This window comes from Canis aureus, chromosome X, assembly GCF_053574225.1.
Source record: "Canis aureus isolate CA01 chromosome X, VMU_Caureus_v.1.0, whole genome shotgun sequence".
In the NCBI taxonomy this organism is placed as follows: Eukaryota; Metazoa; Chordata; class Mammalia; order Carnivora; family Canidae; genus Canis; species Canis aureus.
In genome coordinates, this window is record NC_135649.1 from 110,005,366 (window position 1) to 110,030,194 (window position 24,829).

General features: G+C 43.0%; 1 long non-coding RNA gene and 1 pseudogene across 2 annotated transcripts; both read left to right on the forward strand.

Annotated features, from left to right (window-relative positions):
* The first annotated feature begins 1,432 nt into the window (after positions 1-1,432).
* Positions 1,433-12,558, forward strand: LOC144307820 (uncharacterized). Of its 2 annotated transcripts, XR_013374519.1 has the most exons (3): positions 1,433-1,679; positions 5,118-5,153; positions 11,414-12,558. It is a non-coding gene; the product is annotated as an uncharacterized LOC144307820 (long non-coding RNA). The 2 variants fall into 2 exon arrangements; XR_013374518.1 differs by lacking the exon at positions 5,118-5,153.
* Positions 12,559-14,348: 1,790 nt separating this feature from the next.
* On the forward strand, positions 14,349-14,751 carry LOC144307977 (large ribosomal subunit protein eL31 pseudogene; annotated as a pseudogene).
* Positions 14,752-24,829: the final 10,078 nt, after the last annotated feature.

The following is a 24,829-nucleotide window of genomic DNA, read 5'->3' on the forward strand; positions in this document are numbered from 1 at the left end:
CCCATCTCCCGACGGTAACTACTATTCAGCCTGCAGGATTAGTTTCACCTAAAAAAAATGAAGAAGGATGGGCAGCTCCGGTGGCTCAGCGGTTTAGCGCCGCCTTCAGCCTGGGGCGTGATCCTGGAGACCCGGGATCGAGTCCCACATGGGGCTCCCTGCATGGGGCCTGCTTCTCCCTCTGCCTGTGTCTCTGCCTGTCTCTGAGTGTCATGCATGCATAAATAAATAAAATCTTTAAAAACAAAAAGGAAAAGAGCCAGATCTGTCTGATAACCTCTGTTTCCTAAATACAGTGGCGTTTTCTAGGGCTTTGATGGGTCTGGCATCCGCAATTCCGGGTCTGGCTTCTCTTTCTCCCACCCTCTAAGTTTAGATGCACCCCCAGAACCCCCATGTCCTGGTTATTAGTTTATGGACTCTGGGCTTCAAGTCCCCCCTCCCGCCCGGCAGCTGGCTCCAGGTTGGGCCGTGCCAATAGGGGGCGACGAAGGACCGTCCTCCTCCCGCTGCCCGCGGGCGCTTCCCGAGGCTGCGAGCGGCTGGCGCGGCTCCCTGCGCGCACCTGGTCCCGCCGCGGCCCCGGGGGCCGTCTTCTGGCTCAGGCGGCACCAACTACCCCGAGGCCTGAATCTCAGCTGGGGGGGGGGGGGGCTCCTCAGATTCTCTCAGGTACCCCTCAGCCCTGGGAGTGGCGGCCGCTCTCCGCAGAAGTTATTTGTTACCCCTTTGGGGTCTGTGCGTTTCAGTCCTTAACCGCCCTTGCTCAGCTAACAGTTCTTTATATTCCGTTTTCTCTGTTGGGATCTCTGCTGTGGTTCCTGTTTCCTGCTCTCTCTCTCTTTTCTTTCTTTCTTTCTTTTTTTTTTTTTTTAAAGATTTTATTTATTTATTCATGAGAGACAGGCAGAGGGAGAAGCAGGCTGCACGCAGGGAGCCCGACGCGGGACTCGATCCCAACACCCCGGGATCACGCCCTGGGCCGAAGGCGGCGCTAAACGGCTGAGCCACCCGGGCTGCCCTCAGATTCTGCTCTTGATCTAACCTCCTCTTTCTCTGTACCGCTCCCTTATAAATATCCCCCCAAATCCATGACTTTGAAATTTTTATCTCCCTTTGTACCTTTCTCTAAGATTCCAGCTTAGCACGATCAGTGGAAAGCTGGCTCTGATTTTCCTCCGCCACCTCCTTCTCCTGTGATGTGATTTATAATATATATTTGGCCGTCCTCTGGTTCCTGGCACGGAGCCCCTAAAGCCCTTGGAATTTCCTGTGATAAGAGCCATAAAGGTGTCTTTAGTTATGTTAATGAGTGGCTTTTGGAAAGCCCCTAGGTAACTGGACTGGGGCAGGTTGCCAGGGGAACCGACCTGGGATTAGAGGGTTGGAACTTGTAACAACCCCCCCCCCCCAACTTCCGGGGAGGGGAGAAGGGGCTGGAGGTTGAATCCACTGCGGATGGCCCAGGAGTTCATCAGTCCTGCCTAGGTAATGATCCCTCCATAAACCCCCAAAGCGACAGGGTTCCGAGAGCCTCCGGTTGGTGAACCCCAGAAGGTGCGGCCCTAGTGGTGCCCGGAGCGGGCAGGGAAGCTCCGCGCCTCGTCCCGTGCCCCGTGCGTCTCTCCCGTCGGGCGGCTCCCAGCTCAGATCCTTTTGTAGTTAACACCGGCGATCTGGTAAGGAAAATGCTTCCTGGGTTCTGTGAGACGCTCTAGCAAATTAATCGTACCAAGGAGGGGGTCCTGGGAACCTCTGATTTACTGGGCGTCGGTCAGAAGTACAGGGAACAGCCCGAGTTCGCAGTTGGCGTCCAGAGTGGCGGGTGGTCGTTGGAACCCCCAATTTGTGGCGGGTCGGATCAAAAGCACAGGTGATCATCTGGCTCTGTGCGTGGCATCCAGTTCTGTGGGATTGGACCGTTAACCTGTGGAAGCCGTGCTATACCCAGGTAGATCGTGTCACGATCGAGTTAAATTGTAGGATACAGGGGCGCCTGGGTGGCTGAGGTCTTGATCCCGGGTCCTGGGATCAAGCCCCGCGTGGGGCTCCCTGCTGAGCAGGACGTGGGTTTCTCCCTCCTGACTGCTGCTCCCCCGCTTGTGCTTGCGGGCACACGCTCGTGCTCTCTATCAAATAAATAAAATCTTAAAAAAAAAAAAAAGTTGTAGGCTACCCAGCTGGTGTTAGTGCTGTTTGTTGGTGTGTGTGTGGGGGGGGATCTACCCACACACATTGAAATTGACGACCAGAACCCTAATCACCTGAATTCCTTATTTCTGTCAAATAGACTGTACCATCTTCCTGCTTTCCGAGTCTCAAACCTAAGTCATCTATGAATATTGAAACCAAAGAAGAGGGAGGGGAGTATTAGTTACAGCATCCTCTACAACTGTCTCCTCTACAACTCTTACAATTATCCCTCTCTTTCCCTTCCCATTGTGACTATTGTAAGTTGGCTACTCATTACAGGTCTCCAGTCTATAAACTATACATACTCCAGATACTGGAAAAGAGCAGCTCTAATCATATTCTCAAAAACCCATAGTGGCTCCCCATTTTCGAGTGACTAACATCCAAACTCCATTGCCTGTCGTTCAAGGTCCTTCACAAAATGGAATCAGCCTGCTTTTCCCAAATCGCTCTGCTCTATGCTCTTTACTCCGGCCAATGGAAGGATTTGCTGTTTCCTATGCATCTCATCTGATTTCTCCACTTTGGTGCTTTTGCCTGAAAAAGTCCTTTGGAGCTTCCCCATGAAGTCTTCCCCAGTGCATCCTTTTGTCTAGAAAGAAATCCCCCTCTTCCTTTGCTTAACTTTCTGTGAACTTTTGACCTAGACCGGTTACAGCATCCCAAGTCATATCCCAGTATTCAGTGGGGACAGGGTCAGTTACACCTGGCTGGCTGGGAGGTGAGGCCCGGAACTGACCCCTCCCTAGCTCTGGAACGACAGCTTAGGGGAGCTGGAACCACCGGAGGGTGGACAAATGAAGGGGCTTGAGGTCTAACAACAATGATGGTTGAGTCGGGCAGAAATAGGGCCTGGGGGACCCAGGATGCAGTAGGCATCCTCAGTAAGTCATAGTAATCCCAGGAAGGTGAAATTTGAAAGTGCACATATGTGGCATCAGAGACCATCATTAGGAAGATCTCAGAAGACTCCATCTAGTAGCTGCAGTTCTTGGACAGTTCAGGGGCAATTCTCTGGTTCAAGGACCCTGAGCCAAAGAAAAGACATACTGTGAAAGTTACTAGAATCGGAAAGGAGGCAGAGGCCAAGATAGAATCCGTTGCTAAGGCCTGGAGCCTCCTGTAGGGGACTGAGATGTTAACCAAGTTTCCAGAACAGGAACTCGGATGCAGTGAAAAAGTCAGAATCCTGCATATAAGAATTAAGGCCCCCACGACAGAACCAAATGATGAGGAAGGGCAGCTGAGTGCTCATGTCCAGCCTTCCAGGGGCTGGAGTCTGTTGCTTCCTGCCTTAAGTCAGGTTCATCCTGGGATCTGAATCAATGTTGATTTTATAGGTGTGGGCGACACCGGACACATTCTTTTCTCTCTTATAATTACTTCTGCTATATATATTTACCTCCTCCACTGATCTGCACATTTCTGAGGCCAGGGTTTCCTCTGGTTCACCTGGATCTCCCATTGTACCTAATTCAGTGCATTGCACATAGTGATAATGGCTGGTAAATATTTGTTGAATGAGGAAAGGAATAGGCCTGGATCTCTAGAGTGGAGAGATGGGGAACGGGGGTGTGGTTGTTGGGGATGAAGAAGGAGCTACGGATTCAAAGAGCATAGTCCTGGGGCATCTGCCTGGCCCAGTTGGTAGAGCATGTGATTCTTTTTTTTTTTAATTTTATTTATTTATTTATTTATGATAGTCACAGAGAGAGAGAGAGAGAGAGGCAGAGACATAGGCAGAGGGAGAAGCAGGCTCCATGCACCGGGAGCCCGACGTGGGATTCGATCCCGGGTCTCCAGGATCGCGCCCTGGGCCAAAGGCAGGCGCCAAACCGCTGCGCCACCCAGGGATCCCAGAGCATGTGATTCTTGATCTTGGGGTCATGAGTTCAAGCTCCACTTTTGAGGGTACTGTTTCCCTTTTTTTTTTTTTTTTAAGATTTTATTTATTTATTCATAGAGACACAGAGAGAGAATGAGAGGCTGAGACACAGGCAGAGGGAGAAGCAGGTTCCACCCAGAGAGCCCGACGTGGGACTCGATCCAGGGTCTCCAGGATCACGCCCTGGGCTGCAGGCGGCGCTAACTGCGCCACCGGGGCTGCCCGAGGGTAGTGTTTTCTTAAAAGAAAAGGAAAGAAACCAAAGAGCATAGTCCTGTTCCCAAAGACGGGCTCAGGCAACGAGATGCGATGAGAAGCCAGGGTCGGAGAAGTGAGAGATGCCAGGCTAGAGCAGGGTAAGCAGGATAAGCTGTGTTGAGGGGATGGAAACCCTAAGAGAGAAGGAGACTTGTGTGTGTGTGGGGGGGTCCCCTGGGTAGCTATTTGCATGAAGGAGATGATAATGTAGAGGTTTTATATATGTGTATGTGTATACACACACGGAACAAAAGAGATGTGAGAAAGTGGCTGGAAGTGAAAACTTACTAAATATGCAAATTAGAGGATAATTATATGCACAGCACAGTGATTATTTACCTTACGAAAAGATCTGTTTCGAGGTTGCTATTAGAAACAAAAACAACGACAAAAGGCAAGGTCTAGTAAGACATTTGAAATTTGATTTCAATACCAGTGGCCCCCCAAAAAATGTGTGTATGGTTTTTCAGAAATACATCCACAAGCTCCAGTGAGTGTGTTCTTATTTTTCCATTTTCTTTTTTTTTTAATATTTTATTTATTTATTTGACAGAGAGCGAGAGAGAGAGAGAGAGAGAGAGAGAGAGAGACAGAGAGACCACAAGTAGGGGGAATGGCAGAGGGAGATGGAGAAGCAGACAACCCGCTGAGCAGGGAACCTGATGTGGGGCTCCATTTTCTTTAATTATGAAACATTTGACATGTAATATGTTTTTAGTGGACTTTGGTACACAAATTTGACTTAATTACCCTTTCTAACTGTGTCTTTCCATCAATCTAGGTATTTATCCTTCCATCTATCGAATTAAAATTGCAAGTAAGTAGAGGCGCCTGGTTGGCTCTGTCGGTGGAGCATGAGATTCTTGATCTTGGGTCTGTGAGTTCAAGCCTTACTTTGGGTATAGAGCTTTATACTTAAAGAAAAAATTATACACAAATAAGCACCAGTGAACCTACCACCCACCATGAAAGCTAGGAGTTAGTCAACAATATTCATCCCACTATATGGTCTTCAGCCGAGATAACCATCTGAACCCTTTTTTGGTCATTATCTTGCTTTCCTTGACCTATCTATACTCAGACCTAAAAGTCCATCTATAATTTTAGTTGTTTTTAACTTTTTTTTTTTTTTTTTAAGATTTTGTTTTTAAGTAATCTCTATACCCAATGTAGGCCTTGAACTCACAACCCTGAAATCAAGAGTCACATTCCCTTCTGACTGAGCCAGCCAGGCATCCCAGTTGTTTTTAACTTTTATTTTTATTTATTTTTATTCATTTATTTAAAGATTTTTATTTATTTATTCATGAGAGACACAGAGAGGCAGAGACATAAGCAGAGGGAGAAGCAGGCTCCATGCAGGGAGCCCGATGTGGGACTCGATCCCAGGACTCCAGGATCACACCCTGGGCGGAAGGGAGGCGCTCAACTGCTGAGCCACCCAGGCGTCCCTGATTTTAACTTTTAAAAAGAATATTGAGTTGTATGAAATATTTGTGGACTTGATCTACTTAAAATAATATTGCTAAGACTCATCCTTGTTGGTATGTGTTTCAATGAGGTATAATAATCCATTGTATGAATGTATTACAGTTGATCAATCTACTCTTCTGTCAATGAATATTTAGGTAGTTTTCAGATTTTTGCTATTGTGAACAATGCCTCTATGACCATATATGTACATGTCTCTTAAGATACTTACATAAGAATTTCTCTGATGTATTTAGGAGTAGAATATCTCTATCATAGAACCTGTAAGTTTCAACTTCATGATATAAGGTCAGACTATTTTCTAAGAGGATTATATCAATATACTCTTTTTTTTTTAGATTTTATTTACTCATTTGAGAGTGCATGAGTGAAGGCTAGGGGCAGAGGGAGAGAGGGAGAAGTAGACTCCCCACAGAGCAGGGAGCCCAATTTGGTACTCAATCCCAGGTCCCCGGGATCATGACCTCAGCTGAAGGCAGATGCTTAACCTCCTGAGCCACCCAGGTGCCCCTTAATATATTATCCTAACAGCAATATACAAAGGATTCATTTGATCTATGTCCTTTTCAGCACTTGGTGTTACCAGACTTTTAAATTTTTGCCAACTAATGGGTGTAAAGTAGCATCTCATTGTGGTCTTGATTTGAATTTCGCTGATCATTTATGGTGTTTAATATCTATTAACATGTCCACTGGTCATATGTGTTTTCTCTTCTGTGAAGTGTCTGTTTTTTTTTTTTTAAGATTTATTTTTCTTTATTTATGATAGACCTAGAGAGAGAGAGAGAGAGACAGAGAGAGAGAGGCAGAGACACAGGCAGAGGGAGAGACAGGCTCCATGCCGGGAGCCTGACGCGGGACTCGATCCCGGGACTCCAGGATCGCGCCCTGGGCCAAAGGCAGGCGCGAAACTGCTGAGCCACCCAGGGATCCCCTGAAGTGTTTGTTTATGCCTGTCTTAGTCCCGTCAGGCTGCTATAATACCATAGCCTGGTTAGCTAATAAACAACGGAAATTTATTTCTCATGGTTCTGGAGGCTGAGAGGCCCAAGATCAAGGTGCTGGCAGATTTGGTGTCTGGTGAGAGGCCACTTCCTGTTTCGTATGTGACTATCTTCTCATTGTAGATGGAAAGGGAGCTCTCTGGGGTCTTTTTGTTGAAGGCACCAATCTCGTTCAGGAGGGCTCCACCTCATGACCTAATCACTTCCCAAAGGCTCCATATTCTTATACCATCACATTGAGGGTTACAATTTCAACATATGAATTTTGGGGGGACACAAACATTTAGCCCATAACAATGAATTTTTTCCATTTTCCTATTTGGTTGCTTGTGTTGTTCTTATTCATTTGTAGGGGTTCTTTATATATTCTAGTTGTCTCAGTTGCAAATATCTTCTCCCTGTTTGTAATTCAGGAGGGGGACAATCTATATCTGGGCTCGCTGGTCTATTCTAGTACCATATCATTGTCCTAATTACTATAACTTCATAATTAGTCTTGAGATCTGAGAGACCAATCTGTTCTACTTCAGAAGTATTCTGGCTATTTTTGGTTCCTTCCTTTTAAAGCTACAAAGCTGTTGTTCTCATCTGGGAGTGATATTATCACCCTCCCCCTGGACATTGGCAGTGTCTATAGTCATTTTTGATTGCCACAATTTGGGGCTGAGGGATAGGTTTCTACTGGCATATAGTAGGTAGAGGTGAGGGACGCTAGAAGACATCCTACAATGTAATAGTACAACTCCCCAGGACAAAAAATTATTTGGACCCAAATGTCAACACTGTCAAAGGTGAGAGACCCTGATACAAAGTTTAGAATCAGCTTATCAGGAAAGGAACCCCACTGGATTTTTTAAAAAAATTATTTATTTAGTTGAGAGAATGAAAGAGCAAGCCAGTGGGGCAAGGGAAGAGGCAGAGGGCAAGGGAAAGAGAGAGTCTCCAGCAGACTCCCCACTGAGCACAGTGCAGGATATGAGGCATGACCTGAACTGAAACCAAGAGTCAGATGCCCAATGGACTGCACCAACCAGGCGCCCCTCGACTGGAATTTTGATTACAATTGCACTGAATCTACAGATTAATCTGGGGGAAACTGAATTTATGAATCATTTCTTTTTTAAAAGATTTTATTTATTCATGAGAGACACAGAGAGAGGCAGAGACATAGGCAGAGGGAGAAGCAGGCTCCCTGTGGGGAACCTGATGTGGGACTCAGTTCCAGGACCCCACGATCATGCCCTGAGCTGAAGGCAGACACTCAACCACTGAGCCACTCAGGCGTCCCTTATGAATCATTTCTAAATGTGTTTCCTTTTTTTTAAGAACCAACTTTCAGCTTTGTTAGTCTGTTCAATCTTTATTTCATTGATATTCTTACTTGCTTTTATTTTTTCTTTTCTTCTACTTTCCTTGGATTTATTCCTTCTTTTTTTTAACTTCTTAAGTTGGATGATTAATGAATGTTAAAGCTTTCTTGTTTTCTACCCTAGGCATCTAGGGCTATAAAAGTTCAGTCATAAAGCATAATAATAAAATTAATATCTGGGAACCAACTGTCTTTTGCTGGTTTTGTTTTATTATTCTGAACACTTCCTTTTCATCTTTTCCTTGTTGATAGCATATTAATTTTAGCTACTTCTCTTTTTGTTACCCATTCCTTATCTTTATAGGGCTGTTATTTCTTCATAGGTGGGTGGTCTTTTGTCTGGGGGATTTCTTTCTTCCTTTTTTTTTTTTTTTTTAAAGATTTGAGAGAGAGTGAGCATGCTTGTGCATGTGTGAGAGTGGAGGGAGGGGCAGAGGGAGAGAATCTCAAGTTGACTCTGCACTGAGTGAGGAGCCCAATGCAGGGCTCCACCCCAAGACCATGACCAGAGCTGAAATCGAAAGTTGGATGCTCAACCAACTGAGCCACCCAGGGGCCCTTTGTCTGGGGGTTTCTTATCTGCTTACTATTGCTGTTAAAATACTGTGACTTTATTGTATCTGGATTTCATTATTGGCTAGAGTCATTAGTGTGTATTTTATGGTAGGATTTGTAGAGTTCAAAAAATTAGAAAAATTAGAAATCCTCATTTAGTAATTGTTTTATTCAGAAAGCTGAGACTTGAAAAAATAGATAATAAAACCAGAAAAATATCATATAGAGGGGGGCACCTGAGTGGCTCAGTGGTTGAGCATCTGCCTTTGGCTCAGGTCGTGATCCCGGGGTCCTGAGATCGAGTCCCACATTGGGCTCCCCGTAAGGAGCGTGCTTCTCCCTCTGCCTGTGTCTCTGGCTCTTTCTCTCTCTCTCTGTGTCTCTGATGAATAAATAAATAAAATCTAAAAAAAAAAAAGCATGGAATAGAGAATAAGGAGATCTTTAGCTGAGTTTCTAAGATGCACATTATAATTTACTTATAATATCGTTTCATTTTACTTCTGTTTAAAAATCTGGGATCCCTGGGTGGCGCAGCGGTTTAGTGCCTGCCTTTGGCCCAGGGCACGATCCTGGAGACCCGGGATCGAATCCCACGTCGGGCTCCCGGTGCATGGAGCCTGCTTCTCCCTCTGCCAATATCTCTGCCTCTCTCTCTCTCACTGTGTGCCTATCATAAATAAATAAATAAATAAATAAATAAATAAATAAATAAATAAATAAAATAAAATAGTAAATACTTCTGTTTAAAAATCTAATACTCAATTTTAAGACCAGAGCAGTTTTGAGATCAAATCATTTATAGCAGTGGTGCTTAATCTTGGCTGCTCAGTAGAATAATGGGGAGTTTTAAAAATATATCAGTGCTCAATTCCAGGGTAATAAAATCACCTAGAGTGCTTAACACACAGATTTCCATACACCTGCTCTGAAGAGTCAAATTTAGTAGGTGGAGGGCAAGGCCCTGGACTCTGAATGATTAATGAGTGTTCAAGGTGATTCTTATGATCAAAGCCAGTTTGGCAAAACACTGATTCAAACCAGTGCTTCTCAAACTTTCATATGCACCCAAATCGCCTGGGCCTCTTGTTACAATGAAGATTCTGATGAAGCAGGTTTGTGGGGGGCATGAGAGTCTGTGTTTTTAAGAAGCACTTGAATGCTGCTGAAGCTGCTAACCCACCCTTTGAGTAGTAAGGATTTAGAACAGTTTTGTTCTGTATGACTTTCTCTGAGCTAGGAATGTTCTACACTGTCCAATATCACAGTCACTAGGCACATATAGTTGTATAGCCCTTGAAATGAGGCTAATGTGATTAAGGGACTGAATTTTAAATTTTATTTCATTTTCATTAATTGAAAGTAGCTACATGTGGCTAGTGGCTACCATTTTGGCCAGATTTAGAATTAACATTCTTTAGGATAACTTGCTGAAAGAAGTCTAGAATCATTTCAGGTTCGTAAAGTTATGCTCATTACTCAAAATTTTGATTTATCTCCCTCTGCCTGTGTCTCTGCCTCTCTCTCTCTCTCTCTCTCTCTCTCTCTATGTCTCTCACGCATAAATAAATAAAATCTTAAAAAAAATTTTTTTTTATTTAGAAATCAGTATTCTCCTTACCATTTACATCAACATGGACGGGACTAGAGGGTATTATGCTGAGTGAAATAAGTCTATTGGAGAAAGACAATTATCATATAATATGTTTCACTCCTATGTGGAATATAAGAAACAGCGTAGAGGATCATAGGGGAAGGAGAGGGAAAACAGAGGCAAACATGAGAGACTCTTAACTCAGGGAAAGAAACTGAGGGTTGCTGGAGGGGAGGGTTGCTTAGGTGGGTGGGGGGAATGGCATAACTGAGTGGTGGGCATTAAGGAGGGTATGTGATGTGATGAGCACTGGGTGTTACACCCAACTGATAAATTCTTGAACACTACATCGGAAACTAATAATGTACTATATGCTATGCTGGCTAATTGAATTTAAATTAAAAAAATCCGTATTCTCATATAATAAAAACTGTGGGTGTATGTTATTCCTGGAAGCCTCAATAGCCATGTTGTCTTTATAGTGTGCTTTCTAGGAAATTTCTATTTATCTCAATCTTTGCAATTTGGCTACTAAGGTTTGTTTCTCGTTTACAAGGTCTTCCAGAGTCATCAACATTTAAGAAAGGGAATTTGGATAACTCATTTACTGAAATATTTGTTGTTGAAAAAACTCCCCCAGAAATCATCCTGAATGTCCAATTCAGAAATAGTAAAACATTTTTGGGACTTTTGGCAACTCTATTTACCAAGGATTTAAAATACTTAAGGCTGTTCACACCAAAAAACATTTGCAGTCATTTCCTTAGAGAGACCGCCAGAGAGCTGGCCCATCCTGAGCTGCCAAAATGTTTTATGAAAATTTAGAGCTTGCCTGTTATTTGTGGAAACTGTGCTTGCAAATGGGTAGACGACAAGGACCTGATTGTTCATGACACTAAACCTTTAATGTGTTGTGTCGTGCTTTGGAAGCTTGCAGACTTAGGCTTGGTATATTTTTTTTTCCCCTTTCCTAGCTGACACTATATAATAAAAAAGGTTTTGCACACTATGGGTTTACACAAAGCATCCTAACAAAACCACAACTTTCCATCTTCTTTTCTCAGGCACCTGGGTTGAGGTCCCTGGCACTAGCCGGGAGAAGAGAGGCCACTGAGAGCACTATTGCTATTCAAGACCTGCTGGACCCCAGGCTTTAGACCATGTGGTTGACTGACTTCCTCCCTCTAGATGCCTAGGGGCAAGGTTTGGAAAGACAACTTGCTGAGAATGTATGAAGAGTTTGGTGGAAATTTCCAGAAGCCAGGAGCTAAAGAACTTTTTTAAGAAAAGGAAGAAAATGTTCTCTGAGTGAATTTTCTGTTAGTTTGTCTAATTTCACCGTGTCCTATATTGAAAGTTTGCAGAATTTTGCACGAAGGGTTATTTTTATTCATTTACATAAACATATAAGGGTCCATTTGCAAGAAATGGATACCCATTGGTGTCTATAATCAATGTGTTAACCTTGCTGATAGCCCTTATCCTTGAAATTGCTTATTTGTCTGCAGACTGTGTGCTTCTAGCACAGAACCTGGCATGTAGCAAGCTCAGTAACACTTCTTGCCTGAATGAGAAATGAAGGTACAAGGTGTTTTGTAGATGCATTAGGAAGCCGGATACTGCCTTTAGGCAGGTTGTCTGGACCAGCCTGAGAGGGGTTATGGCTGGCTGGTGGGGTTGTTTTCCACTTACTGTACAGTCCAGTGCACTTTAAATTAGTCACAGTCTCAGAAAGGGGCAGAGCCAAATTTAATCCAGATCCCCTGACTCCCCATGCTTTCTCTATTATTCTCTATTCAGAGACTGTGTATCTTGGAAGTAGAGGTACTGCTATAAAACCTGTATGGAATAATTTGAATTGTGGTTGCATCGTTCTGAATTCAAGCCTTCGAATGCCAAAGTGCCCAAAGCATTGCCTTTTTTCCGTCCACTTGTTTATTAACTCAACATTATTGTTGTTCTCCATTTAAAAAAATCTTGACGAGATACTGTGTAGAATCTAAAGCATTCCTAATCTATCCGATTATTTCAAGAAGTAATTTAAAATATTTTAAACGAGTAAGCCTTTCTTTTTGAGAAATTCTTTTTAGAGAAATTTGAATTTCTCTAATGTATTTGTTTTGCTTTTAATGGGTTTAGACTGGTGCTTCTCAATCTTTTGTTTTCTTTTTTAAATTGAGGTATAATTAATAAACTATTATATTATAAACTAATATAATGTTTCAGGTGTACAATATAATGATTTGATATTTGCATATATTGCAAAATGATCGCAATAAGTCGTTAACCTCCATTACCACATATAGCCATAAAATTTGTTTCTTGTGATGCAAACTTTTAAGATCTGGTCTCAGCAACTTTTAAATATACAATGTAGTATTAGTAACCACAGTTTCTACTCTGTGTATTACATCTCCAGGACTTGTTTATCTTATAACTGGAAGTTTTGTGCCTTTTGACCACCTTGATCCATTTCAACCTCCACCCCCTCCCTGCTCTGCAACCACTAATGTATTCTATTTGTGAGTTTATTTTTTTCTAATGTGTGTTTCTCAGTGAAGCAGCGTTGATTCCATATTTACGCCTTTCGAATTATTTAAAAATATGCTTGCTCTTCTAGTTGCCTCTTTTGAGCATGGTTGTACTTCTTCCGGAGGTTTTTTTTTATTTTGCCTAAACCCTTTTGAGTTAATGTCAGTCTTAAATATTAGATTTGAGCAACCCTTGAGGAACTAACAGCGAGGCTTCCCAAATGTTAACCTGCATCAAAACCCCCTAGAGGACTTGTTAAAACTCAGATTGCTAGGCCCTACTTCAGCATTTCTGGTTCAGTGAGTCTGGAGTGAGACTTGGCGTTTCTGACAAGTTTCCAGGTGAAGTAGGTACTGCTGGTCTGAGGACCACACTTTGAGAACTGCTGACCTAATAGATTGAGGCACTGCATATGAACATCTGCTGATATCATAAAATGAGAGACAACCAGGCATTATGTGCCTCCTGATGGAAGAACACATTATGTACTATCCAGGAAAGCAGTCCTGCAGAATAAAAAAAAAAAAAAAAAAAAAAAGAACTTGAATCTTACCAAGTTCTAAACTACCAGTTTATAGGAAATATAAGGGAGAGAGTAACACATTAAACTATGGAAATGCAATTAGCAAAGTCTAGACCATGGAAACCAAGATTCTTCAACTAATAAACTGCAAGGAAAAAAGAGAGATGGAGGAGAAATCTATAGATTAAAAGAGACCACAAAGCGTATCTTATAATTGCAGTGTGGACCTTGTTCACATCCTTTTTTTTTTTTTTTTTAAACCTAATGTGTAAAAAAGTGTTTGATATTTTATGGGACAATTGGAAATTTGAATAGTGAATGGGTATTTGATGATATGAAGAAATTATTTCTACTTATATATTGAAACTTAGTTTTTAATTTTTTTACTAATTTTTAAAAAGATTTTGTTTATTTATTCATGAGAGACACACAGAGAGAGGCAGAGACATAGGCAGACAGAGAGGCAGGCTCCCTGTGGAGAGCCTGATGCAGGACGTGATCCCAGAACCCTGGGATCATGCCCTGAGCCAAAGGCAGATGCCCAACCACTGAGCCACCCAGGTGCCGCAAAGCCTTATTTTTAATTATGGTATTTTGGTAGACAGGATAATGCCTTTCCCCTATGTCTACATCCTAATCCCTGGAACCTGTGAACATGTGACAAAAGGGACTTTGCAGATGTGATTCAGGGTGTCGAATGGAGAAATTACTTGGATTACCCAGGTGTGCCCAGTATAATCACAGGGTCCTTATGCAGGAAAAATGGGTTAGGAGAGTCAGAGTCAGAGGAGATGTGACAATTCAAGCAAAGGTCAGAGTGAGAGAGAGGGAGGTTGGAAGATGCTATACTGCTGGCTTTGAAGATGGAGGAAGCAGCCACAAGCCAATGAATGCAGGTGGTGTCTAAAACTGGAAAAGGCGCCTTCCAACTAGGGCCCGGCAGAATGGCTCCTGCAAAGAAGGGTGGCGAGAAGAAGGGCCGTTCTGCCATCAATGAGGTAGTGACCAGAGAATACCCCATCAACATTCACAAACGTATCCACGGAGTGGGTTTCAAGAAGCGTGCCCCTTGGGCACTCAAAGAGATCCGGAAACTTGCCATGAAGAAGATGGGAACTCCAGATGTGCACATTGACACCAGGCTCAACAAAGCTGTCTGGGCCAAAGGAATAAGGAATGTTCCATACCGTATCCATGTGCGGTTGTCCAGAAAACGTAACGAGGATGAAGATTCACCAAACAAGCTCTACACGCTGGTTACCTACGTACCTGTCACCACTTTCAAAAATCTACAGAGTTAATGTGGATGAGAACTAATCGCTGATTGTCAAATAAAGGTATAAAACTGAAAAAAAACAAAAAAACAAAAAAACACACAACTGGAAAAGGCAAGGAAACCAATTCTCCTCTAGAGACTCCAAAAAGAACACAGCCCTGCCTATCCATTTTGGACTTCTGACCTTTGGAACTATAATATAATAAACTTCTGAGGGCTTTTTGTTTTGTTTTGTTTGAAGATTTTATTTTGGGGGCACCTGGGTGGCTAAGTTGGTTGAGCAGCTGACTCTTGATTTCACCTCAGGTCATGATTTTGGGGTCCTGGGATCCAGCCTGAAGTCTGTCTCCACACTCCGTGGGGAGTCAGCTTGAGGATTTCTCTCTCTCTCCTTCTGCCCCTCCCCCTGCTCTCTCTCTCTCTCCCTCTCTCAAATAAATAAATAAATAAATCTTAAAAAGATTTTAGGGGCACCGAGGTGGCTCAGTTGGTTAATTAAGTGCCTGCCTTCAGTTCACTTCAAAACCTGCATTGGGCTCCCTGCTCAGGGAGGAGCCTACTTCTCCCCTCTCCCTCTGCTGCCACCCCCCCCGCTTGTGGTTTCTCACTCTCTCTGTCAAACAAACAAACAAACAAATAAATAAAATCTTTAAAAAATAATAAAAAATATATGGTTTAAAAAGAAATTTTATTTTTTAAATAATCTCTACACCCAATATGGGGCTCGAATTTACAACTCCCAGATCAAGGAAGTCATGCTCCACCCACTGAGCCAGCCAGGTGCCCCTAAACTTCTGTTGTTTTAAACTGATAAGTTTGTGGTAATTTGTCATAGCAGCAATAGAGCAGTAATGCAGTTATGTTGTAAAGAGAGTCAACTTTTACTATTTAAAAAAAATTGTTTTTGAGAGAGAATGTGTGCAAGCACATGAACAGAGGGCAGGGAGGAGAGAGAGAATCCTAAGCAGACACCACACTCAGCTGGGAGCCTGATGTGGTGCCTAATCTCATGACCTTGAGACCATGACCTTAGGTGAAACCCAGAGTCAGATGCTTAACTGACTGAGCCACCCAGGTGCCGCTTTATTTATTTTTAAAGATTTTTGTTTTATTTTATTTTATTTTATTTTTTTAAGATTTTATTTTTGAGTAACCTCTACAGCCAACATGGGGCTCTAACTCAGAAACCGGAGATCAAGAGTTGCATGCTCCACTGACTGAGCCAGCTCGGCACCCCTAATTTTGTGTATTAAAAAAAATTAAACACACATACCCACATAAGAGAAAAATAGTTAATGCTAAGTATTATGACTTAAAAGACTTCCAAAGACCTAGGTTGGTGAACTGCAAGCTGTATTAGGAGTGGTAACACAGCCAGAGTGAAAGTATCATCGGGACCGGAAGTGAGAGGGTCACAAGATGGCACCAGGACTCAAGAAGACCTAAGGAGGCCGGCCCAGGAAAGACCGGGGATGGATGGGAAATTAATGGTGAGAGGTCTCAGGGAAGTGGAAGAGGTAAACCAGCAAAGACAACAGTATGCACAAAAGAATGGAAAGAATGGATTGAACCGGTCAAGGAGCAGAGGACATTGCATACTTCACAGGACAACAAAATGCTGTATGCTATCTCGTAGGTTCCCAGTCACCTTGGCCTTCAGAAGTAGGCAGGTGACCCCTTTTATCCACCATTTTCCCAATTCTCTTGAACTCACACTCCCCTGATTACACTCTCACTTTTGTCAAATACTGTTGCCTGCTATTTCCATTATTATCTATATTAGTTTGCCTTTTGGCCCTTACAACAATTTCTCTTGGTTGTTTTTTTTTTTTTTTTTTTTTTTCTCTTGGTTGTTTGCTTAATTTTTACTTGTGTGTTTTTGGCAAGGCAGAGGCAAACAACAAACAAAACCCAAGTGCCCAAATCATACATGGAAATGCAGAGTCTCTAAATATTTGTCTTCCCAACTACCATGTTGGTTTACAAATCTATTTACACAGCGGATCCAAAAGAGAAGGGTCAATAGTTGACCGACACAGTTCCTGGCACAGGTATGAAGTGAAACTTGCTCTTGGTTTTGAATGAAGCAAAGCGCTCATTTTTTTAGTCTTTTTTTTTTTTTTTAGATTTTATTTATTTATTCATGAGAGACACAGAGAGAGACAGAGAGAGGCAGAGGGAAAAGCAGGCTCCATGCAGGGAGCCCAACATGGGACTCGATCCTGGGTCTCCAGGATCACACCCTGGGCTGAAGGCGGCGCTAAACCACTGAGCCACTGGGGCCGCCCAAGCAAAGTGTTCATTATCAAGATAATAAGCTTTAATGTAATTGGAGGCCAAACTACTGCCTTAAAGAGAACTCATCATAAGAAAGAGAAAATAATTGTAAGACAAATTTCAGTAACTTTAGTCAAAAAGAACAGCTTGTGGAAAAGGGGACAGCAAAATTGTAAGAAGTGCTAAGTGTAAGGGTGATGCTTCAACAACGGGTGAAGCTTGGGGACATGCTGTGAAGTGAAAGATGATAGACACAATGTGTGAGTCCATTGATAAGATACCCAAGAACAGGCAAAACTAATCTGTAATGATAGAAACCAGAATAATGGTGGGGTGGGGGGTGTTCTTGACCGGGAGGAGTCATAAGATTTTCTGGGGTGCTGAAAATTATACCTCGATGTTTGTGTGAGTACATAGGTGCATATCTGTGTAAAACTTAATTGAGTTGGGCATTTATGATTTGTGCACTTTATTGCATGTAGGTTAAAGTTCAGTTGGAAAAAAAAGAAAGCCCAGATAGATACCATACTTGTTTTGTTCATTTAAAAAAAATAAAAGAAATATTTTATTCATTGGTTCATGAGAGATACAAAGAGAGAGGCAGAGACATAGGCAGAGGGAGAAGCAGGCTCCATGCAGGGAGCCCAATGTGGGACGCTCTACAACTCCTCTTCTTAAAGGTACCCTGTCATTCGCTGAATAAGGTACAAACACCTTAGCCTGGCCCTCAAAGTCCTCTCTAAATTGACCCCCTCTGGAACGCCTGGATGGCTCAGTTGGTGAAGCCTCTGCCTTCAGCTCAGGTCATGATCCCAGGGTCCTGGGATCGAGCCCTGCATCAGGCTCCCTGCTCAGTGGGGAGTCTCCTCCCTCTGCCTGCTGCTTCCTGCTTGTGCTCTCTCTCTGTCTCTGTCTCTGTCAAATAATAATAAAAAAAATTGACCCCTTCTTATTTTGTTTGGCACAATGAACTTTTCATTGTTGAAAGACCATGCAGTGACTTCATTACTTTGCACACATGCTATTCCCTATGAGCTTCCACGTCTATTTGGCAAACTTTTCATTCTCCCCTTTTCAGTTCAAATGTTACCTTTACCCTCTTAAGAAATAGGCACATGGGGAACTAGTAATTGTGGTTTATTATCAATAAACAGGCAGCATTTAGGTGCTGTTCATACATTATCTTCTTTTTTAAAAAATGATTTTATTTATTTATTCATGAGAGACACAGAGAGAGGCAGAGACATAGGCAGAGGGAGAAGGAGGCTCCCTGTGGGGAGCCCAATGTGAGACTCGATCCCAGGACCCCGCCGAAGGCAGACACAGCCACTGAGCCACCCAGGTGCCCCCATCCATTACTTTCTTTAACCTTCACTCTACGACAATATCTCCAGTTGATTTTACCCACCGTTAGTTCACAGTATTATAGCGACTTGATTACATATGACAGGTGATGAAACCTGTAGTTGCTATACATAGTGCCTCAAATATAAATTCTCAGAGGGTTTACAGAAATGTAAGACCTTGAAGACCCTACCCTATCCTCTCAGTTGGTTGGCTCGATATAATGAAAAGAAAAACATTTCAATAATAGTCCCAGCAGGAACAGAGTACAGTTACATGTGATTTTGAAGAGAAATGAATGAATTATTTACAGAGGTGTGGGGAAGCTTAAGGGAACTATTGAGGGATACAGAAGTTGCCCAGGGATTAGGCAAAACCTGGAAACTGAAAGCTGTGCCTGTTCCACTCCTGGAGACCCAGTGAGGACCAGCCCCTGAAAGAGGAGCCTTTCCTTGGAGCTGTCATGGAGCTATCACTACTACTAGACAGATCACAGGCAGGGAAGGCTTAGGAAAGAACTGCCCCCAGCCCCCATATAGGTGACTTCGATCACTTCTGATGGTGCCTGCTGTTGGCCAAACCAACTGTGCAGAGTGATCCACTACTGAAGGTTAAGTCCCCTGGGGCACTGAATCTAAGGCAAAGAAGGGTGAAAATTCATGGGATAGATGATGGTTCAAATGCAGAATGACCAGCACAAAAAGTGTAAAAACAAAATTAATAAATGTTTTAATTGAATGTGCAAAGGACATTCTGTCAGCTGAACAATTGCAATTTCGTTCATCTAGTTAATACAATATTTTTTTATTTATTCATGAAAGACACAGGGAGAGAGAGAGGCAGAGACACAGGCAGAGGGAGAAGCAGGATCCTTGTAGGGAGCCCGGCGTGGGACTCGATCCCGGACACTGGGATGACACCCTGAGTAAAAGGCAGACACTCAGCCACTGAGCCACCCAGGCATCCCAGTTTATACAATATTATATGGGTACATCTAAAAATGTTTGCTGTGAGGGGCATCTGGATGGGTCAGGTTGGTTAAGTACTTCCCTCTTGGTTTCGGTCCAGGTCATGATCTCAGGGTCGAGGTATCGGGCTCAGCAGGGAGTCTGCTTCTTTCCTTCTCCTCTGCCCCTTTGCCCTGCTCCCTCTTTCTCAAATAAATAAGTCTTTAAACAAAATAAAACTTTGAGAGGATGAAGGGTGTGAAAAGAGACCCTACTTATTTTGAAGATTTTTTTTTAATTTTATTTTTTTATTCATGAGAGACAGAGAGAGAGAGGCAGCGACCCAGGCAGAGGGAGAAGCAGGCTCCATACAGGGAGCCCAACATGGGACTCCATCCTGGGTCCCCAGGATCACGCCTTGGGTTGAAGGTGGCGCTAAACCGCTGAGCCACCCGGGCTGCCCTATTTTGAAGATCTTAAAATCTATGTGAGTAATCTCTCTTTCTCTCTCTTCTTTGAACTGGGTGTAAGATCCTGGAGTATTCAATTTCTCTTAGACATCTTGGTATCTTCATCCCAAGCACAGCTGCATACAACAAGCATTCAATAAATGCTTGGTGTTTGAATGAAGGACTGAGGGAATGTATTAATGCTCAAGTGTACTGTATGAAGTTCATTGAGTTTATGCCAGTTTTCACAGCATATAGAGTACTTGACTTGGCCAAAGTCAGCTTCAGTTTCACACATTTTGTTGGTAAAAGACTAATTTATGTTTTTTAAAAAAATGTGGGTTCCATTAAGGAAAGACCATGGTTTGGTTTTCTGATAGATATGAATAGCACTTTGCCATCTGTGAAGTAAGTGTGGCAGATTCTATTATCCTTATTTTTATTTTTATTTTATTTTTATTTTTTATTATTATTATTTTTTAAAATTTTTATTTATTTATGATAGTCACACACACAGAGAGAGAGAGAGAGATAGGCAGAGACACAGGCAGAGGGAGAAGCAGGCTCCATGCACCGGGAGCCTGACGTGGGATTCGATCCCAGGTCTCCAGGATCGCGCCCTGGGCCAAAGGCAGGCGCCAAACCACTGCGCCACCCAGGGATCCCTATTATCCTTATTTTTAAAATGAAAAAAGCTGAGGCATGGAAAGTTCTAAAGAATTCTGGTTAGTGGATGATAGAATTGGGATTCAAGACAAGAGTTTGGACTTCCTGATACAGCTTTGTCCTCTGACAAGATAGTCTTCTGGTTAGACTAGAGTCTCTCTTCACATCACAGACTTCACTTCTTTTTTTTTTTTTTTAATTTTTATTTATTTATGATACAGACTTCACTTCTTGATATTTTTCCAAGGAGGTTACTATTTTGAAGTTAGGCAAAGAGGTTTATCAACAATACTAGAAACAATTTATATCATGTTCTTGGTTTAATGGAGAGAAAAGGGGCATTTTGTTAGAAACAAAGATCTGAAAATATTTGTTAACTCAGATACTGTTCATTTGTTATTTAGTACCTACTACACGCATTTTCCCCCTAAGGTAACAGTATGACTGGTGAGTTTACCAGGAATACCTTAGATCTCTAGCCTCTGCCAGGTTTAGTTAGGGTTCTGTGTTTTAGGGAAAAGGAGTGCATGAAGTGGAAAAACTAGAGGGAGTCTTCACTAATCATCCTGAAAGTTAACTTTACCTATGCAAGTAATATTATTTCAATATAAGCATGTATGCTGATGGGAATCTAGATTAAATTTTGCTCATCTAGATAAAACCATCTTTATTCTGTGAACTAATATTAAATTCTAAAGAAAGGTAGAAAGGGAAGTAATCAAACACACTTGTGATACAGGAGTATTTTGCATTGGATTTGGGCAGGGTGAGGATGACGTTTCTTTTTTAAGGTGTCACAGGTTTTGGGCTGAGTCAGAACTATAGGAGCAAATGGACAGAAACAAATCCGAGACGTGAAAAATAATCATGAAAATTTGGATTTTGCTAACCTTAGTTCTTATTCTTTCAGTACATGTATTCTCCTTTTTTTCACATTTTCTAAGCAAAATTAATTGAATGTCATAATGGTAGGTACTCATTCATCTATTCAACAAATATTTACCAAATTTGTACTATGTGCAAGGTGCTTCCATAAAATGTAAAAGAAACAGTGATGTTCTGATCTATGCTAACATCATTAAAAAGCAGTCTCGGGGGCGCCTGGGTGGTGCAGTGGTTGAGCATCTGCCTTTGGCTAAGGTTGTAATCCCGGGATCCTGGGATTGAGTCCCATGTCGGGCTCCCCACAGGGAGCCTACTTCTCCCTCTTCTCCCTCTTCCTGTGTCTCTGCCTCTCTCTCTGTGTCTCTCATGAGTAAATAAATAAAAATCTGAAAAAAAAAAAAAAAAAAAAAAAAAGCAGTCTCAAGTGTATTTTGGCAAAGCCGGAAAGGAAAAAGCAGAGTATGAATACATAAAGGAATTATTATTAAACGTTTATATACATAATCTATGGTGAAAGTATACAATTCAGGACAGGGTAAAAGGGATAGGAAAGGTTCAGATATATGTATGTTCAGAAGCTGATATTGCCACTTACTTACTATTTAATACTCAATTTCCTCATCTATAAATGGAGAATAAGAGCACATACCTCGTAAGAATTTTGTGGAAGAATATGATGAAAATTGACAATTACATATCTAAAGAGGCTAACAAGATTCTCAGCACATGGTAGTTGTCATCATTATCAATAACTCATATTTAAAGTAACAGTCACACTTCTATAAATGCTTTGATGAACATGGTTACTGATAAGATGTTCTAATATAGATAACGCAAAGTATATTTTTAGAGTAAGGGCTTCAGTAATTTCTTTATTTTTTTAAAAAGATTGTATTTATTTCTTCATGATAGAGAGAGAGAGAGGCAGAGACACAGGCAGAGGGAGAAGCAGGCTCCATGCCGGGAGGGAGCCCGACGCAGGACTCGATCTCGGGACTCCAGGACCACGCCCTGGGCCAAAGGCAGGCGCCAAACTGCTGAGCCACCCAGGGATCCCCGGCTTCAGTAATTTCATATTAAAAACAGGAATATGGGAAGTAGATGAGGTGCCTTGAGACAGGCAATTTAACAATCAGAGTAGTATTGCTACATCTTGATAAAGGGTCCGTAGATGTAAAAGATGCCTCAGTGGACAACCCAAGTCTTTCTTTTTTTTAAATTTTTATTTATTTATGATAGTCACAGTGAGAGAGAAGCAGGCTCCATGCACCGGGAGCCCGACGTGGGATTCGATCCCGGGTCTCCAGGATCGCGCCCTGGGCCAAAGGCAGGCGCCAAACCTCTGCGCCACCCAGAGATCCCAACCCAAGTGTTTCTGGTACAGAATGTAGAGATGAATTTCAAATTTTCCTATTGCATAAGGATTAGAAAGACGATGGCCTGTAATGAAAAATTTAAGCTCCCGGGCAGCCCGGGTGGCTCAGCGGTTTAGCGCCTGCCTTCAGCCCAGGGTGTGATCCTGGAGACCCGAAATGGAGTCCCACGTTGGGCTCCCTGCATGGAGCCTGCTTCTCCCTCTGCCTGTGTCTCTGCCCCTCTCTTTCTGTGTCTCTCATGAATAAATAAAAACGAAATCTTTAAAAAAATAAAAGTTTAAGCTCCCTCATACCCCCAAGCATTGCTCTAGCCCATACTAAGGATCTGCTTAGATTAAACCTGTTTATTTTTTTTCCTCTTAAAGGTATCTTTCTGGCTTTTAAAAACATTTTGGACTTTCATCTTGGACCATTTTAACATTCCCTTCTTTGTGGTATATATTGTACAATCGATATGGCCAAATCTCTCGTTAATATTTGGATAACAACAACAACAACAACAAAAAACAAAAACAAAAAAATATTTGGATAACAGTGGCCTAGTTTTTGTTTTGTCTTAAAGTTTTTATGAATTTCGCACTAACATTTCAGCAGTTTGATTTTGTGCCATTTGCCAATGCTTAAATACAATAAAAAAATACTCCCACAAAACTTTAAATTGGTCTTTGTTTAATATTGTAAAAGTTCTGTATGAAAATAATTTCTGCATTGTGGAAGATGGATATATTCCACATTTTTTGTTTTTTAGTTTTAGGCTTCAATTTCCTTATTATGATTTGTATATATATATATTCTTTAAGATTTTATTTATTTATTCATGAGAGACACACAGAGAGAGGCAGGGACACAGGCAGAGGGAGAAGCAAGCTCCATGCAGGGAGCCCGATGTGGGATTTGATCCTGTGTCTCCAGGATCAGGCCCTGGGATGAATGCAGTGCTAAACTGCTGAGCCACCCAGGGTACCCCCTAATTAATGTGTGTGTGTGGGTTTTTTTTTTAAGATTTTATTTATTTATTCACGAGAGACAGAGAGAGAGAGGGAGGCAGAGACACAGGCACATGGAGAAGCAGGCTCCACGCAGGGAACCTGACGCGGGACTTGATCCCGGGACTCCAGGATCAGGCCCTGGGCCGAAGGCGGCCCTAAAACGCTGAGCCACCTGGGCTGCCCTCTAATTATGATTTTTGAAATACAGTATGCCCTATATGCTAAGTTAAGGTGATTACAAATACAAAACCTACATCCAGCTTTTCAGAGTTGGAGAGAGAAGGCCTGCCAATGGGTTACTTTGTGCTAACACAGCACATTGTATTATTTTTCAAACAAAAGTTTTAAATCTGCTTATACGCAAGCTCACAACGAGGGATGAAATGTTTTTCTCGGATTTTCTGTTCGCTATATTTTGTGCGAGGGGCGTCCTGGCCTTTTTCGGGGTTACTTTTACGACCGCCCCCTTCAGCTGGGTGCAACGTCCACCTGCACAACCCCCCTGCCCCCCGGGCGAGGAGGATAAAGCAGAGACCCCAAAATGCATTCTCCAGGACGTTCCCAAGCACTCTCAAACCAGGGAGCAAATTACTTCCCCCTCCAGGTTAATCCAGTCCCGTTAGCTTAAGCCTGGGTTTAGAGGAACAACTAAATTCAGAATGTGGGGCTGCAGGGGAATGCATGGCAAAAAGCCATGGGAAAAACAACAACAACAACAACAAAACTGTTTCAAGGAATATGCTGCAACCCGCGAAGGAGTGGCTTTGCTCAAGCTGCTTTTATAAAGAGTTGCATTTTCCGTGTTCATCGAACTTGCTTCAGTTCCTAGGGAAGCGCCTGGCTTTTCGGTGCGTGGCCGGCGTGGCTGGTGAGCAAGAGTCAAGGGCGATGGCCAAGGGGAGCGAGTGCCCGCGATGGAACCTGACGCGGACCCCGGGGTGTCCTTGGGGGGCCCATCACGGTCTTGGGTGCACGGGCTGCGACTGGCCTCTTTTTGGCGGGAGGCGCAGACGGCGGGGGGAGGATGGAGGAAAAGTAGCAAGGGCTTTCCTGGGCTCGCAGCGTCTCGCCCCCGCCGCCGCTCGCGCCGCCTTCCGCCCGCGCCCCCAGTCCGGGCCCCGCACGCGGCCGCGGTCGTAGGGCGTGCTTGCGGCAACCGCAGGGCACGCGGGCCGGCCGGGGCGGGGGCGGGGCGGCGGTGGCGGTTGCGGGGCAT